Source organism: Phocoena phocoena, chromosome 11 (genome assembly GCF_963924675.1).
Source record: "Phocoena phocoena chromosome 11, mPhoPho1.1, whole genome shotgun sequence".
Lineage (NCBI taxonomy): Eukaryota > Metazoa > Chordata > Mammalia > Artiodactyla > Phocoenidae > Phocoena > Phocoena phocoena.
The window spans coordinates 61,445,011-61,463,145 of record NC_089229.1 but is presented as its reverse complement, the minus strand read 5'-3'; positions in this window follow the sequence as shown (position 1 = coordinate 61,463,145).

Sequence of the window (18,135 nt, the reverse complement as noted above, 5' to 3'; positions counted from 1 at the left end):
CAGATGGGCAAGGTCCAGGACTTTCAGAATAAACTGAGAGGATGTTGGAGCCAAGCATGGCCGCCGGGGAAGGGCTCAGCTGGGAGTCAGGAGACCCAGGGTCTGGTCCGGGTGCTTGCTCTACAGGACAAGAAGGAGGCCTTCGCTGGCCCAGGACCTTTGTTTCTTTATCTACATATTGAAAGATTTGTAGATGAAGATTTGGTCCTGATGTCTTTTGAGGTGTTTGTCAGCTCTAAAGTTCTTTGAAATGTTTAGCCTGTGTCAGAACTCAGTTCATCAGTCCCTTGTACTCATTGTGCCCCAGCCCCTGGCAATTTGCCTCAAGATGGAGATTTGAAAATAACTTTAGCTGAGGCCAAGCGTGTCTGAAATGCCTCCTAGTTTAATTCTACGAGCTCCAGTTCCGGCCGTAACCCATGCCTGTGGCCATCCTTGGGCTCACACAGCCCTGGGCCTTCTGGCAGGCAAGCCAGCCCCTCACCTGCTCTATAGCTTCGCCTTCTCTGCCCAGGGCTGAGAGGGGCCAGGGGCCAGCTTCCTGCAGGGCCTCAAGGCTCAGAAGAAATCTGGCTCCAGCCAGCAAGCCTGCAGCACCCAGGTTCCTGCTCCCCACTGGCCCCTGGCCCAGGGCCACACCCTTGGCCGGGCCCCAGAGAGTGTGTGTCTAGGAAGAACCTGGTGGCTGGAGAGAAACACATGGAAAGTTCGGCGTTTGGAAGTATCGAGGGTGTATGTCCATGCGCTGAGGAGGTTACCCTGAATCCTAGGCGGGTAGATGGGCTGGAGGGTGATGGGGCTGGAGGTGGGGCCTGAGTGTTGGTGGGGAACAGAGCTCAGGCTAGGGACATGACAGCCCCAAGCTTGGGAAGACCTGGCCTCACAGCCCTCAGCCTGGGACAGGGTGGAGAAGGACCCTCAGTTGTCCACAGGAGATTAAGGAAACACAGCCTCCTTCCCCTCCTGCTGGAAACGCCCCAGCACAGCCTCCCTGGCCAGCTTCTCGAGTGTTTCTTCCTTCCACCGTCAGAGAGGCACCTTCCCAGGCTGCCTCCCAGCATTGTGCAAGGCCCGGAGGAGAACCAGGAAGTGAAACTGGGTGAAACAGAAAGCTACATGGACCTGCCACGTTCCCACATCGTCGTGGGTCACTCTGCTTCCCGGTAGTGTCACGTCTTCTGGTCACTGGAACCCACCTAGCCCAGGAATCAGGACACTCCTCAAGGGTTTTATCTCCACTGGATTTGGGTGTTAAAAGTCTCCTGAGACTCCACAGCCAGAAACTGAAGGCAGCAGCTCACCAAAGGCTGGAAAATCCCTAAGAGGAGAAGGTCTGAGGCAAGAGGCGGAGTGATGGGGGAGGGTTGAGGGAAGGGGCCGGAGTTGGGAGTACAGCTGGGGCCAGGGAGAGGAGGAGGCATTGGTGAGAGCGGTCTGCATAATGCTTCTGAGTTCAGGACGGTGTTCCAAGGCCGAAATTACAGTCTCTTAACCTGGAGATACTCTTCGTGGGAGCATTTAGCTCGTGCTTAGCACATAGTAGGTCCTCAATAAAGCATGGTTGAAGGTCCGGAGCTCCTGCTGAGTCTTCGCAGGCCGGTGCCTCTGCAGTGGCCCATCGCAGAGGGAACCAGAGGGGACGGGGAAGGAGAGGGTCCCAGGGTATCCTGCCCGGGCTTTGACCCGTGAAAGACAAGTCACAGCTGGCGCAGGCCCCTGCTTGGAGCCAAATCTCAGTTCCCACCGCCAGCTGGGAGTAGCCTGCTCGCGGCGCCTCCGCATCGCCCTCTGCTGGCCGAAGGGCTACCCAGCGGCCGCCTCCCGCCCCGCCCCGCCCCGCCTCCGCGCGGGGATCGCCTGTTTTTACCCGCCCAGGAGCTCCCCACCCGGCGCCCGCGTGCGTGAGCTTCCCTATGCTTCTGTTCTGTAGGGACTGTCCCCCGAAAACCACATCTAGAAAGGAGCTGCGTCCTCACTCAGAGGCAGCTTGGACCCGCCCGCCTTAATTCCCTGTTCTCAATCCCCTCCTCAAATGGGGCCCCCGCCTTGCCTGGAGTCAGTCTTCATGCTCGGAATGAGAAGGCGACCGCCATCCTCGGGATCCCACCTTGGCGTCCTGGGCGGGCTCAGACAGCACCCTTCCCTCTCCCCACGGGAAACTGAGGGCGGGGACATACCATGGGGGAGGCAGGTACTGAAAGAAGACAAGAGGTGACTTTTCCATTTGACCGCCCAGCCTAGAAGATCTGTGCCTTTGCAGTAGAGGCCCCCTTAGGGAGTCACAGAAAGGGGTACCCTTGGTAAAAGGGTATCCCAATTCGTTTTACCACGAGGACCTGCCCTCCTCCCAGCAGCCCCCAAGGCGGCCTCAGGCCTGGAGCCGGCTAGGACCGTGGATGCCAATGTCCATGGACCTCCACAAGAGTCAGTACCCTCCTTCCCAGAGGACCTCTTACACCAGCTTTGGGGAAATAAGAGCGTTCCTGGCGTCCTGCAAAGGCAGCTTTTCCCTTCCTCCTGTGCCTCCTGTCCTTAAATCCCCACCCTGATGTCCACATTATGGTTGGTGTGTGGGCAGAAGGTCCGTAGGAATATTACGGAAAAGAAATCACAAGAAGACAGGCTGGGATCTGGAAAAGGAGAATTGGCTCGTTGCCCTCCAGGGTTAGTCGGTGGGAGGTCGTGGCATCTAAGCCCCTGCCTCCACGTAGAGCCTCAGGGAACCTGCCTGCCTTTGAAAGAAGAAAACCCATCAACTTCTTCGCAGCTTTGTTTTGCTTTCCTGGGGGACCCCAGGCTCCAATTTCCTTATCTACATAAAGAGGGAGAGGATCATTTGTGTGGTAAGGATTCTCTCTGAGGGGTGATGAGTGTCTGTGTAACGTGCCCAAATGAGAGTGAAGCTGGTTCCTGGAGCATGAGCTTTGATGCTGAGGACCACGCCCTCCCCCGCCAAGGCCTTGTGGTACCCAGTTCTCCCTATTCTCCCAGTCACCATTCTCCCTCAGTCCTGCCCCACATCTACCCTCAGAGAGTGGCTCTTCTCCCTCTAGAGCCTCTCTCACATCCAGATTAACAGACCAAGAAGTGGCAAGTCCCCATGCCTAAAAGATCCAGCCCTAGGGATGGAGCGGAGGGGTGCACGTCCTGAGTCCAGTCTCCCAGGGCGGGGACCGATGCTGACTGTGCAGTCATCACTCCGGGTGGGCGACTCTTGGAACGAGCTGCTTCTACCAGGGCCACGTTCAGATTGCTAGAAATAGAGACAGAAGGCTTCTTGTCTTTGCATATGATCTGCATAATGTCATAGACACACAGTCTATTTTCAGGCAGCTTTCAGGTTAAAGTGTTGTCACTGCTGCCCTGCGGGTGTCACGTCTGGATGAGTCTCTTCTCTGTTCTTTTTCACCCACCCACTCTCACTGACCTAGATCCCCAACTGCAGGAGCAAGTGGTGAGGTGGGGGGCAGAGCAGGCTTGTCCGGGAAGCCGGGGTGGGGGGCAGGGCCAGAGGCACACTGGCATTTCCTTTACTACCACCAGCACCACCAAAAGCAGAGTGGGGCTGCTCAGGGGCAACTGATAGGCAGAGGCAAGGAACGGGAAGCAAGGTGGCCCACATTCTGTTGTACACAAACCTTTCCCGCCTCTTCTACCAGGACAGCCAGTTCCCATATGGTTGGTTCAGTCTTCTGCCAGTTTGACGGAAGACATCTAGATAAACCTGTTCCTCTCGGCCACCATAAAGCTGGCTTGGCCCAGCTACCCGTCTTGGACGTTTACTTTCAGCACTAAGACTTGCTCTTAGCCTCCTGTGAAATCTGACCCTCAGTCTGTCCGTCTCCCGGGAGCCCCATCTGGGAGACGGGTATCCTAGACTGATGGTCAATGTTTTTAAAGCACCTGGCACATAGTAGGAGGTCAATCAATGCTAGAGTCCCCTCTTCTCCTTCAGAAGTCTGTGCCAAGCACCTAATTGTCCCAGGCCTGGATGCCCAGAATAGGCACCATGCTCTGAGGGATAAAGGCAAACATGCTAGAAGGGCCAGTTAGGGTGACTTACTAAGACGTCTGTTAACCTTGGCAGGTCACTTGGCCTCTCAGAAAAGAGGGGGGCTGGTGGGTTTTAGGGGCAAGGACAATTCTCATGTCACAGCTTGAGCCGTTTGGTGACCTGTCCTTGGTCACAGAAGGCTAGGGTTGGAGCCCCGGCAAAGGGATCATCAGGGCCTGTCTGCTGTCGTGTCTTACTGTGGAGACCTAAGGATTCACCAGATGCCAAGGTGAGGAGCCTGGGAGACTTGCTGGGTCCTGGGAATCATGGGACCACTCAGTCCGGCTGGAGAGCAGCCCCGTACCACCCAGAGCTCCTGGCCCCTGGCGTCCAGTCCCCCTGGACCTGCCTCGTCCCCTTAGGCAGGCGTTTCCTGTTGATAAGAAGCTCAGTCAACAAACACTGATAAAGAGATGAAAAAAGGAAATTAACAGGGCTTGGGTATAATGGGCATTTTGTCTGCCTTTTCTACCCTTCTTCGTTCTCCCTGCACTCCTCCCCCACTGCTTCCCAGAACTGAGGCAAAAACATACCCCCCACCTCCACTATGGGCCCTATTTTGCAGTTTCCAGGAATTTAGCCTTACAGAGCCCTTAGAAGCAGGGCCTGGTTGACCTGGGGGCAGGAGGTGGGTAGGAGTTCAGAGGCAGGAAACTCTGGGTGCTGCGAGGCCCCCACGTCCAAGGAAAAGGGCAGTGGCAGCAGGAAGGAAGGACTGTGAGGCACAGGTTGCATCGACGACCTTCCCTCTTCCCTTCGCCTCCCTCCCGGCCAGAGGCCTGGATCCAAGTCGTGGTTAGGTGGCTGCATAGTCTATAATTAGTGGATTTTCCATCATTTAAGTCTTGGGCTTATTACTGGAAAATCTCATTAATTTTGATTCTACTAATTTGGAGTCTATGATCCTTTGGGACAAGAAGCTGGACTGATGTTTAGGGAAAGAAAACAAACAAGTTTGCAAAGCGTGTCCAACTGCCCTTCTTGGATTTGGTTTTTTTTTTTTTTTGCTGTACGCGGGCCTCTCACTGCTGTGGCCTCTCCCTTTGCGGAGCACAGGCTCCGGACGCGCAGGCTCAGCGGCCATGGCTCAGGGGCCCAGCTGCTCCGCGGCATGTGGGATCTTCCCGGACCGGGGCATGAACCCGTGTCCCCTGCATCGACAGGCAGACTCTCAACCACTGCGCCACCAGGGAAGCCCCTTGGGTTTGGTTTTGTAAGCTCAGCTCAACAAAGGCCCTTTTCTCAATCACTCGGCCTGCAGTTAAGATAACCTGCCACCAGGTGGGTGACGACGCTTTGTCCTCACTAGTGCAAGTAGTCATGGATCATGGACAGGGTTTTTGTTTTGTTTTGTTTTGTTTAATTAATTAATTAATTTATTTATTTTGGCTGCGTTGGGTCTTCGTTGCTGTGCACAGGCTTTCTCTAGTTGTGGTGAGCCGGGGCTACTCTTCATTGCGGTGCGCAGGCTTCTCGTTGCAGTGGCTTCTCTTGTTGTGGAGCACAAGCTCTAGGTGCCCAGGCTTCAGTAGTTGTGGCACATGGGCTCAGTAGTTGTGGCCCACGGGCTTAGTTGCTCCGCGGCATGTGGGATCTTCCCAGACCAGGGCTCGAACCTGTGTCTCCTGCATTGGCAGGCGGATTCTTAACCACTGCGCCACCAGGGAAGTTCAGACAGGGTCATTTGAAAGATTTATACTAGATACTTCTTTTCCCCTCTTCCCTGGTGAGATCATTCCTTAATAAAAACAGTTAGGCAAACATAAAGGAGCAGAATAGGTGGTTCTAAATGGCCAGGGTTTAAAACAAAGCCAACAGCCATCTACAACTTGAGTTCTTTCTCCTGAATTCAGAACTGTTTCCAGTCCTGGTTACCACCTGACCAGGGCCTTCTCTTGGCTTCGGGCCCTCAAAGCTGTCAGTGTACTTCTGACCCTTGAGGGGAGGAGCAGAGGGTTTTATCCTAGTCAAGACTTGGATTTTTTTTTTTTTAGTAATTCAATAAATGTATTCTAAATTTTATATGGAAGAATATAAATTCATGAAGAGCTAAGTCAATATTCCCTTATTTTAGGTTAATTTTTGCATAGGTCATATAGTCGCATGATTCAAAAACGGAAGTGTCAAAAGGCAGACAGTGAAATCTCTCCCTCCCATCCTTGTCTCCCATCTGCCAATGTTCCCTGACCCCCAAATAAATTACTGGTCTTAGTTTCTTATGCTTCTGTCTCTTCAAAGTTTCTTTGTATGGATATAAGTGAATTCGAATATGCATCCTTGTCCTTCCCCATCTTTATACAAAAGTAACGTACACACTATTCAACACCTTACTTTTTTCACTTAATAATACGTCTTGGAGATCTTTCCGTATCAGCAGATAGAGAGCTTTAAGATTCTTTCTTCATTTTTCTCCTTCTTCCTCTTCTTCTCTTTCTTCTTCTTCTTCTAATTATTCTTTTAAACAACAGCGTGGTATTCTGCTGTTTGGATGTACTGTAATTAAACCAGCGCCCCATTTTGGAAGTTTTGATTGTTTCCAATTTTTGGCTATAGCACATAATGCTGCAATGACTAAATATGTACGTATATCATTTTGCTTCATTCAAGTATATCCATAGGATAAATTCTAAAAAGTGGAAGTCCTAGGTCAAAGGATATGTGAATTTGGCTAAGCCAATTTCAAAAAAGTGTGAAGAGGGGAGACCTGCCGTAGCAGATAATAAGACATAAGACAAACCATAGCAATAGAATAGTACTAGACAAGTGGACACATAGACAAATGGACAAGTAGAACATATTAAGGGCTCAGAAACAGATCCATATAGACCTGAGAACTGATATGTGATAAAGGTGTCATCAAAAATTAGTGAAGATGATGGCTAAAGGGTATAGTGGGTTTTCTCCAGGAGGAGTGATGAAAATGTTCTAAATCAATTGTGATAATTGTTGTACAAGTCTGTGAATATGCTTTAAATGGGTGAATTGTATGGTATATGAATTATATCTCAATAAAACTGTTTAAATATTAGTGAAGAAAGGCTAGGCTGTTCAGATAGCGTTGGTTTCCTCAAACCATTTTTGAGGAAAAATGGTTAGGTCTCTACATTACCTCATATACGAAGATGGACTCCAAATGGATTAAGGACCAAAATGTGAAAGGCAAAACTGTAAGGGGAATAAAAGAAAATGTAGGGCTTCCCTGGTGGCTCAGTGGTTAAGAATCCACCTGCCAAAGCAGGGGACACGGGTTCGAGCCCTGGTCCGGGAAGATCCCACATGCAGCGGAGCAACTAAGCCCATACGCCACAAGTACTGAAGCCTGCGCACCTATAGCGCATGCTCTGCAACTGCAACAAGAGAGGACACTGCAATGAGAAGCCCACGCACCGCAACGAAGAGTAGCCCCCACTCGCTGCAGCTAGAGAAAGACCATGCGCAGCAACAAAGACCCAGCACAGCCAAAAATAAATAAGTAAATAAATTTAAGAAAAAAAGAAAATGTAAGAGAACATCCTTGTGACCTAGGTGTGAAGAAGGATTTAAACAAGACTCTTAAAACACAAACTACAAAACGAAGAACTATGTGGATATGATGATATCAGTATACTCTTCAAAGATACACCATAAATTTAACATTAATGAATTAATAAAGTTAATAGACAAATGGTAGACCAAAAGAGATATTTACAATCCCTAAAAGACTGTTAAGCATTAATATCTACAAGATATGAGAATGCTATCTACAATATATGAGAAACTCCTTCAAATCAACGAGACTCCATAAAAAAATGGGCAAAATACATGAAGAGTTCATTCACAAAAAAGGAAACCCAAATGACTAACAAGTATAAAAAGGAATGCCCAAACTCACTAGGGGTCAGAGAAATGCATATTCAAATGACATAAAACTAATATCTATCAAAATGGCAAAATTAGAAAAGTGAGTAGTGCCAAGTATTAGCAAGGAGGTGGGGAAACAGGAACTCTTGTTCAGTTCTTGTAAAGTATAAACTGGTGTAGCCTTTGTAGCCTTGCTTAGTGAGGATGGGTGTGCCTATGCCATTTGACCTCATTGATACCATTTCTGGGTCACATCTCAGAGAAATTCTCATACAAGTCCCCAGGGGGACATGCATGAGGACGGTGCTTGTGGTAGCAGGGAGCTGGAGCCAACCTTGGTGTCCATCGCTAGGGGAACAGATAAGTAAAATGTTGTGGATGAATACTTGAGAGCATTTTGTCCTCCATCAGAAGCAAGGAACCAGATATACATACAGCAACATGGATAGATCTTTAAAATATAGAACTGATCGGCAGAAAGAGAAGGCGGGCACAGTGCCTTTTACATAAATTTGGAATGCATAATAAAGCTATCCTATGATAGAGCAATCTTACTTCTGGGTATATATCCAAAGGAATTGAAATCAGGATCCTAAAAAGACCTCTGCACTTCTGTGTTCATTGCAGCATTACTCACAGTAGCCAAGGCATGAAACAAAATAATGTCCATCGACAGACAAATGGACCAAGAAAATGACGTAGTATATACAAACAAAGGAATATTATCCAGCCATTAATTAATTTTAATATGACTATTTAAAAAGTAGGAAATCTTGGGACTTCCCTGGTGGTTCGGTGGTTAAGACTCCGCGCTTCCAGTGCAGGGGGCGCTGGTTCGATCCCTGGTCAGGGAACTAAGATCCCGCGTGCCGCGTGGCAAAAATAAATAAATAATAAACATTTAAGAGTAAAAAGAAGGAAATCCTGCTGTGTGCGACAACGTAGATGAACATGGACCACATCACGCTAAGTGAAATAAGCCAGACACAGAAGGACAAATACTACAGGATGCCACTTAGATGAGGAATCTAAAACAGTCAGACTCATAGAAGAAAAAAGTAGAATGGTGGTTCTCAGGGCTGGGGTGAGGTGGAAAGGCGGTGGAAGTAGTCAAAGGGTACAAAGTTTAATTTATGCAGGAGGAACAAGGCTTAGAGATCTACTGTATAGCAAAGAGCCTCTAGTTAATAACACTGTATTGTATGCTTAAAAATATGCTAAGGGGAGACCTTATGTCAAGTGTTCTTCACACACACACACACACACACACACGCACACACACAACAAGAATAGAATTCATACATATTCAAAACAACACTACATTCTTAACAAGGATACCCCTGTACTTAAGGACACAAGCTGGCTAGAATGCTTGTGCAGTGAGGGGAGCAAGGTGGATGGAGATTGAAAAGGGGATCGGAGAAAGAGGTGGAAAATACAATCTGAGAGAGGCCTTGCCGCCTTGCACAGGCCAGTGATGATGACAAGCTACCGCGTGATTAACCTGAGGCCCATAAGTACAGGGGGATAAGGCAACAAAACCACAGAGTCTGAGTCCTGACTCAGCCGCTCAGAAGCTTGTGATCCTGGGCATGAAACAGCACAGAATACTCGGCTTCTTCATCTTGAAATGGGAACAATGTGAGGAATCATGATCATGTTGGACAAGCGGCCTGGCCAGAACTGTCGTTCAATAAATAATAATAATACCAATGAAAGTGCACTCTTTTCACCAGTAGTGCTCATGGCTTCGGTCCTGCAGAGCTACAAGCTGGCTTTGTGTCAGTTCCTCTTGCTGGGAATTCCCTGGTGGTCCAGTGGTTAGGACTCGGCGCTTCAACTGCAGGGGACATGGGTTCGATCCCTGGTCAGGGAACTAAGGTCGCGTATGCCGAGCGGTGCCACCAAAAACAAAACAAACAAACAAATAAAAAAACTCTTGCTTTGTCCCTCTCTCAAATCAGGGGAAAGAAAAGCAATCCCTCTCCCTAGCCTCTGGCTCTCTAATCTCCCCGGCCTCCTCATCTGGGCGGCAGCTAAAAAAGAGAGATGTGCGGGGCAAGGTGAAAGTTTATGATTGCAGATATATGTGTATATGCACCTATACGTGTATGAATATATATATATGTGTGTGTGTATTTATTTCCATTAGAAGAAGACTCCTCATCCTATACTTACTGGCTGCTCCTTTCGGATCAATACTTCGGTTGGGTCTTTTGTGAAATGAAATTTATATTCACGCCCACCGTTTCCTTAGTAACAATCTCCGGCAATCAGATCTGCTCTCTGGTGGAAATGGCCTTTGGAAAGTGCCATGCGGTGCACAGTTGCACAATCTTACCTTTGCCAGAAACTGTTTTCTGATGTAGCCAGTATCTTTTACAGAAAAAAAAAAAAAAAATTAACTACATTTAAGCAGACTTAACAAGGTCTTAAAATAGATATAAAGTGGTTTCACCCCACAAGGGAAATTCTTAAAATACTAAAGTACTGTTTTTAAGCATAGTCAAGTACTTCAGAAAAACGAATTTACATTCCAAACAATTTCTATGCTAATTACAAATGATTCTTTCCCAACCACTAGGTAATATGTTGTGTTACTGTATGTACCTGAAATGAATAAAATTATTATTATTTTTTAACCAATACTCGCTCATTCAAACTAGTCTTTCCACAATTCTACTGGATCTGCACTTTTACTGTATTTCAATAAAAATTTGAATTTTTTTTCAAATTTGATCCCATAGTATTGAGGTAAAAACACAAAAACGGATTTATCACAGTTGTGTAAATGAGAGGCTTGCGACTCTCAGATCTCCGCTGATTTTGCCTTTTCCTGCATAGAAAATGGTAAGCCCCAGGATGTCTCGCAACTGCAGACACCAAACCCATGAACTCACTGCACCCGTACCTCTCCCTCCTCAGGTCCCCCTCTCAGGTCCTCACTCTTTTTTGTTTGTTCGTTTGTTTGTTTTTGCGGTATGCGGGCCTCTTACTGTTGTGGCCTCTCCTGTTATGGAGCACAGGCTCCGGACGCGCAGGCTCAGCGGCCGTGGCTCACGGGCCCAGCCGCTCTGTGACATGTGGGATCTTCCTGGACCGGGGCACGAACCCGCGCCCCCTACATCAGCAGGCGGACTCTCAACCACTGCGCCACCAGGGAAGCCCAGGTCCTCACTCTTAATGGCCCTTCACTTTTTGAAATGAATCCTCAACTTGCCCTTCTCTATGAAGTCCTTCCCACCAGGGTGTAAACTTGCTGCAAACCACCCCCCTTCCAACCACCCCAATCCCTCTCCCCTTCCCTTCATGGTCGTATTTATTGGTGAAGTCTCTGCTTCCGCACCTCCCACTCACTCCTCAGTCCACCACCTTCTGGCTCTGCCATGGAAACTGATCTCCTGGAGGTTACCCCTGGCCTCCTTGTTGCGAAATCCGGTGCACCCTTATCAGTCCTTCCTTTTTTAACTCGACCTCTCGGCAACATTTGACCGCTGACCACTCCCGCCTCTTGGCTTTCCTGCCACACGCTGCCGGTCTCTCTCTAGCTTCTCTGGCGGCTCCTTTTCAGATGTCTTTGAAGGCCTCTCTTTACCTCTCCTGTAAATGCTGGTGTTCCTGGCTTTCAGTCCGAGGTCCTCTTCGCCATCTGCACAAGCCTACTGCATAAGCTCATCACACCTTGGCTTTAGGCTCATTGATGACGACTTTCAAATCTGTGTCCCCAGCCCCCACCTCCACCCTGACCTCTAGACCTCAAGACTCGGCTGTTTCCGAACAGCTCCTTGGATGTCTCCCAGACATCTCAAATGCATCATGTCCAAAACAGAACTCGTTATCTGTCACCCCAAACCTGCTCTGCCCCTGATGTTCAGAGAACGGTGTTACTATCCAAGAAAACACAGGACATCTGTTTATGACCACCTTCTCCCAAACACCATCCCCGCCCCCATCAATTAAACACAAATTCTTGTCCATTCTACCTCCCAGTTATCTTTCCAACTCCATCCACCTCTTTCTGTCCCCATCCTGGTCTCAGCTACCAGCATCCCTCCTCTAGGTTAGTGGAATGTCCCCCTGCTCTCCTGCATCCATCTAGCCCCTCCAACTCATCCTTTACCCTGAAGCCTGGAGAAGTTCCTCTAAAATACAAACGGACACTCCATAATGCTCTCTGCTGAATATCACTGCCCTCAGGTTAGAGTCTAAACTCCTTATTAACAGAGGCCCCTATTGCTCGATCTGACCTAGCCCGCAGCTCTGACCACATCTCTTTCCACAGCCCTCCTCCATCTCCACGTTCCAGCCACACTAGGACATTCTTGGTGTCTGGGACATTCTTGGTCTGACTACTTGCATTCATCAGTAAATACGTGTAGTGGTGTGATGAAGTGGACTTCGGGGAGAGGCAGACCTGGGTTTGAATTCCAGCTCTGCTGTTTTCAAGCTCTGCCTATGATGTTGAGCCTGTAGACTAACCTCTCTGAGCCTCCGTGTCCTCATCTGTAGAAAGAGGAATAGTAATACCTGCTTTGTCTAGCATATATAGATTTTTCTTTCCAACTACCTGACCCACCTCCACCTCTCCACGCTCACACACTTTTTCTGGGAATCACTCCTTCTTCCCTATTTCTATAGGAACAGTGGTGGTCCCTAATAGCCGTGTTTGTACAACATGACCAAGCCCACTCCCCACAGATGTTTGGGCCAGAGGTTGACACTTGACCCAAGCTGGACCATCAGTCCCTACCTCCTGAATGAGGAGTTGTGACCCAGAGAGCGTCACACCAGAATCTTTCCTGTGCAGCTGTGCTGAGCATACACCTGAGGACTGTCAGGGGCCACATGTTCCTTGTGGATGGGATGCAGAGAATGCTGGTCTGCATCAGAGAAGAGGGAAGCAGAGGCACAGATGAAGCAGAGGCCCAGGGAGGAAGAGGGTGGAAACGGAGAAAGAGTCTTGTCCACTTGATATCCTGCTTCTAGTCACTGCCTGAGACCAGCTGCACTGAGCCTGGGAGAAACTGAAGAAGAAAAAAGTTTGTTTTTTCTTAAATAGCTAGACTGGATTTCTATTACTTAGAATCGACACAGTCTTAAGTAATCTACTATCTTACAGAGTTATTGTGAAAGTTAGAAATGAGGTATGTATACATACAGTAGGTAATCAAGAAATAATTACAATAATGTTATTATTTTTACATTCAAAGGATGGATGACTGAGGAAGGGATGTCAGAACTCTCTGCACCCATTTCTCTAGAATAGTTTCAGAAATAAGGTTCAGGGCACTGTATCATCCCATGAGTATTTTTTTTTTATTGAAAAGGCTAGGTATCGTATTTTGGTAAATTTGAAAGAAAGGAAAAAAATTATGCATAATCTCGCCCTACCAAATTGAAGCAAATATTTGCATACATACTTTACATACTTACGATCATGGGGCACAGGGTATTTTGTGTCCAGTATTTTTCACTTATATAATAAACATTTTAATATTTCTATACAGAATTCATCATCATGAATTATTTAATAACAGTGTATTATGTAATTTATTAAGTCATTCCATATATATATATCCATATACATATCTTTCCTGTTTTCTTCTGTTGTAAATCATGCTGCATTGTGTACCTTTGTGGATAAGTCTATTTTAAATCAGTTTACTTTTTTTAGTTGAAGTATAGTTGATTTACGATGTTATATTAATTTCCAGTGCACAACATAGTGATTTGATATTTTTATAGATTATCCTCCATTTAAAGTTTTTATAAAATATTGCTTTTATTCCCTGTGCTTTACAGTACATCCTTGTGTCTTACTTACATTATACCTACATTGATTGTTTTAGTTACAAAAGTGAAATTGATATATAGTCATCTTTGAAAATGTTGATAACATAGTCAAGAGGAAAATCTTTGTAATTTCACTGCCTAGAGATAACTCTCGTAAACATTTTGCTAAATATCCTTCCAGCTCTTTTTTATGATAATTAAAACATAAATATTAGAATATACTATATTTTAGTACATATTTTATGACCTGCCTTTCCCCTTTTAACTGTATGTCATAAACATCTTGTTGCATCATTAAAGTTTCTATAACCATGTGTATAGATGTACCTTACAAGAACGATTCTCTCTTTTTGAGTATTCATTTGTTACCAATATTTTACTATTTCAGCTGAAGCTGTGATGACATTCCCGATTTTCAAATCTTTATGCAAGTGTCCGATTACAATATTTCTTTAGGATGAATTCCTACGGCTGGAATTGTAGGGTCAAGAAGTATATGGATATGCTTGGGATAATTCCTAGGAGTGGAGTTCTGAAGTCCAAGTTTAGAAATTCTTCAGGACTCAAAAAAAAAAAAGGCTGCCTTAATTTCCGAGTGGAATTCTAGTGGGGGAGGAGAGGAGAGTGGTTTTGTCCTCTCAGAATCACCTCCCAGAGGAGAGGCAGGTGGTGCACGCTGGGTTATGGGGACTGGCTCCTGGCCCTCCTCCCTCCCTTCCCTGCACCCTCCAGGGCAAACTCCCCTCCAGTCCCAGGCATTTCGGGGCAATGGCAAAGATCAAAAGACTTGGGTTCCAGGGATTGGTTCCACATTTTACTGGCTAAATGACTCCGGCAAGTCACTTAGGTGTTCTGAGGCCTCAGTTTCTCCACCTGTAAAGTGAGGCTAATTATACCCACTCTGGAGTCCTATAGTTTGTCTTGAAGGTGAAGTAGTAATATATCAATTACAAATCCCTATTCTAAGCTGTGTATTTGTTCAGCCCCAGAAAGAAACAATGGTATTTAGTATCAGGATCCACTTCTGACAGTAGGATGGAGACATGATGGTGGAGAGTATTGGATCATGGGATTTCACCCACCTGACCAGCGCTGGGGCAAGGCAGGAGTAAGCGTCCATAAACCCTTCCCTCTGGCACTGTCGGGATCTATTCTGGGGGCTAGAATGGTGGCCAGCCTACTGTTGTAGTGGCTGCAACAGCAGCGGTGGGATTCTTCAGTTTTCATCTACAACCCTTTCCTCCCCCAAACCCAGGCGGCCCCTGAAGGTTCCCATGACAACAGCACGCCTGGGAAGGACCAGCTTGAGGAAAAACCAGATTTTGCTTTAAGAAAAACTGGTCAGAAGCCACAGGCAAGGCGAGCTGGGACAGGGGCTCTGTGACGGGGCTGGGTCCTGAGACAAAGACCACAGCGGTGTGAGCTCAGGCTCAGTGCTAGACAGTCTATAGAACAATATCTGACATGTTTGGAACACTTCCTGTGGCCGGACACTATTAAATGTGCTGCTATATATGTATTGACTTGTCTGATCCTCAGGACAAGCCTATGGGGCAGGACCATTCTTTTACCTATCTTACAGGTGAGGAGACCAGCATGGTAAGGTGAAAAACTGGCATTCCGACTTCAGTGCCTGAGTCATGGACCTGTTGGAAGTCATAAGTCTCCTGTCTACAGCCTTTGGCAAGTGATAAAGGACAGCTTCATTCTATCCTCACAAAAGTTTTGCAAGATAAAAGTCATTATTCCCATATTACAGATGAGGAAACCAAAGGTCAGAGAGGTTAAGTGATGGGCCCCAAATCACACAGCTAGTAAGTAACAGAGCTGGGATATGAACTCTGATCTGTCTGAGCCCAGAGCCCATGGCCCTTCTCACTAAGGAAATCCATCCGGTCCTTCACATCTTCACCTGGGTACATTTGCCCATAAGCCTGAAGAGGCAGGTCATGGTTGCTTAGTATAGCTTTAGAGGTGTGGGGGGTATGTGTTTCTGTGCCTTTAGCACTGTGCCAACACACACACACACACAAACACTCACACGCATGCACACAGGCCCTGGCAGGCTGATGGAGCTGTCCTACTCCCAGCCCACTCACAACAGGTTTCCCAGGAGTAAACTTGCCCACACCTGCTTGCCTCAGCTGGGAAAGGCTGCTAGGAGGCACGTCTCCCCACCCCAGCTCATGCTGAGTAACCAGGCTGGGGCTTCCCAATGGAGGGAGAAACTTCCGGAAGTCTGTGAGGCCACTGGGACTTCTGGGGATTTTTTTCCTAAAGAGAGTGGGGAGCCTGAACTTCAGAGCTGGGCTGCTTAGGGAAGGGGAGGTTCTGTCGGAAGGACATTGTCCCTATTATTCTTCCAGTGTCCCTTTTTTTACTTAACATACTTAATTACTCGTCCCCTGATTTGATTATTTTCTGGGTGGTGACTTTTTTTTTTTTTTTTTTTTTTTTGCGTTACGTGGGCCTCTCAATGCTGTGGCCTCTCCCGCCGCGGAGCACAGGCTCCGGACGCGCAGGCCCAGCGGCCATGGCTCACGGGCCCAGCCGCTCCGCGGCATGTGGGATCTTCCCGGACCGGGGCACGAGCCCATGTCCCCTGCATCGGCAGGTGGACTCTCAACCACTGCGCCACCAGGGAAGCCCGTGACTTTTATTTTTAAAAGTCCTACAACCCCTGCGGTAAGTGCAGTGGCCTTCTGTGGCCTTCAGTCTCAGCTCTGCTAGACCATTCCATATTTTCACCTGGGAGCTTACCTTTAAGGTCTTGAAGTAAAGCCACGATATTTGCAAGGGCGGCAACAGAACCTCAAGTTCTGCCAAGTTCCTCTCAGATGGTGGGCTAGATAAAGGGCAGAGACCTGAAGACTGTCTTTTTTTTTTTTTTTTTTGATTAAAAAAATTTTTTTCATTGAAGTATAGTTGATTTACAATGTTTCAGGTATACAGCAAAGTGACTCAATTATATATATTCTTTTTCAGAGTCTTTTCCATTATAAGTTATTACAAGATCTTGAATATAGTTCCCTGCACTATACAGTGTTTGTGTATATATCATACAAACAAACTACACCATAAGTTTGTTTTCTATATCTGTGAGTCTATTTCTTAATCATAGATGATTTCGTTTCTTAGTTTATTTTCTAGGATCTGTATTCTAAAACCTCAGGCTTATAAGTGATTTTAAAGAAGACTTGGTAGGAAACCATAAACAAGACGAAAAGACAACCCTCAGAATGGGAGAAAATATTTGCAAACGAAGCAACTGACAAAGAATTAATCTCCAAAATATACAAGCAGCTCATGAAGCTCAATATCAAAAAAACAAACAACACAATCCAAAAATGGGCAGAAGACCTAAATAGACATTTCTCCAAAGAAGACATACAGATAGCCAACAAACACATGAAAGGATGCTCAACATCACTAATCATTAGAGCAATGCAAGTCAAAACTACAATTAGGTATCACCTCACACCGGTCAGAATGGCCATCATCAAAAAATCTAGAAACAATAAATGTTGGAGAGGGTGTGGAGAAAAGGGAACCCTCTTGCACTGTTGGTGGGAATGTAAATTGATACAGCCACTATGGAGAACAGTATGGAGGTTCCTTAGAAAACTAAAAATAGAACTACCATATGACCCAGCAATCCCTTTACTGGGCATATACCCTGAGAAAACCATAATTCAAAAAGAGTCATGTACCACAATGTTCATTGCAGCGCTATTTACAATGGCCGGGACATGGAAGCAACCTAAGTGTCCATCGACAGATGAGTGGATAAAGAAGATGTGGCACATATATACAATGGAATATTCCTCAGCCATAAAAAGAAACGAAATTGAGTTATTTGTAGTGAGGTGGATGGACCTAGAGTCTGTCATACAGAGTGAAGTAAGTCAGAAAGAGAAAAACAAAACCTGTATTCTAATGCATATATATGGAATCTAAAATTAAAAACTGGTTCTGATGAACCTAGGGGCAGGACAGGAATAAAGACGCAGCCGTAGAGAATGGACTTGAGAACACGGGGAGGGGGAAGGGTAAGCTGGGACAAAGTGAAAGAGTAGCATTGACATATATACACTACCAAATAGAAAATAGATAGCTAGTGGGAAACAGCTGCATAACACAGGGAGATCAGTCTTGGTGATCACCTAGAAGGGTGGGATGGGAGGGTGGGAGGGAGGCGCAAGAGGGAGGGGACATGAGGGTATATGTATACATATAACTGATTCACTTCGTTATACAGCAGAAACGAACACACCATTGTAAAGCAATTTTACCCCAATAAAGATGTTTTAAAAAAAAAGAACACTTGGTAAAGCCAACTAGGTAAATTTTGGCTGGAGCTGAACGAACAAGGAAGAGGGTTGTAGGCGATGGGGTCTAAGGGCCAAAGAAGGGGATATATCATGCAAGCCCGGAAGTCATGTATTGTT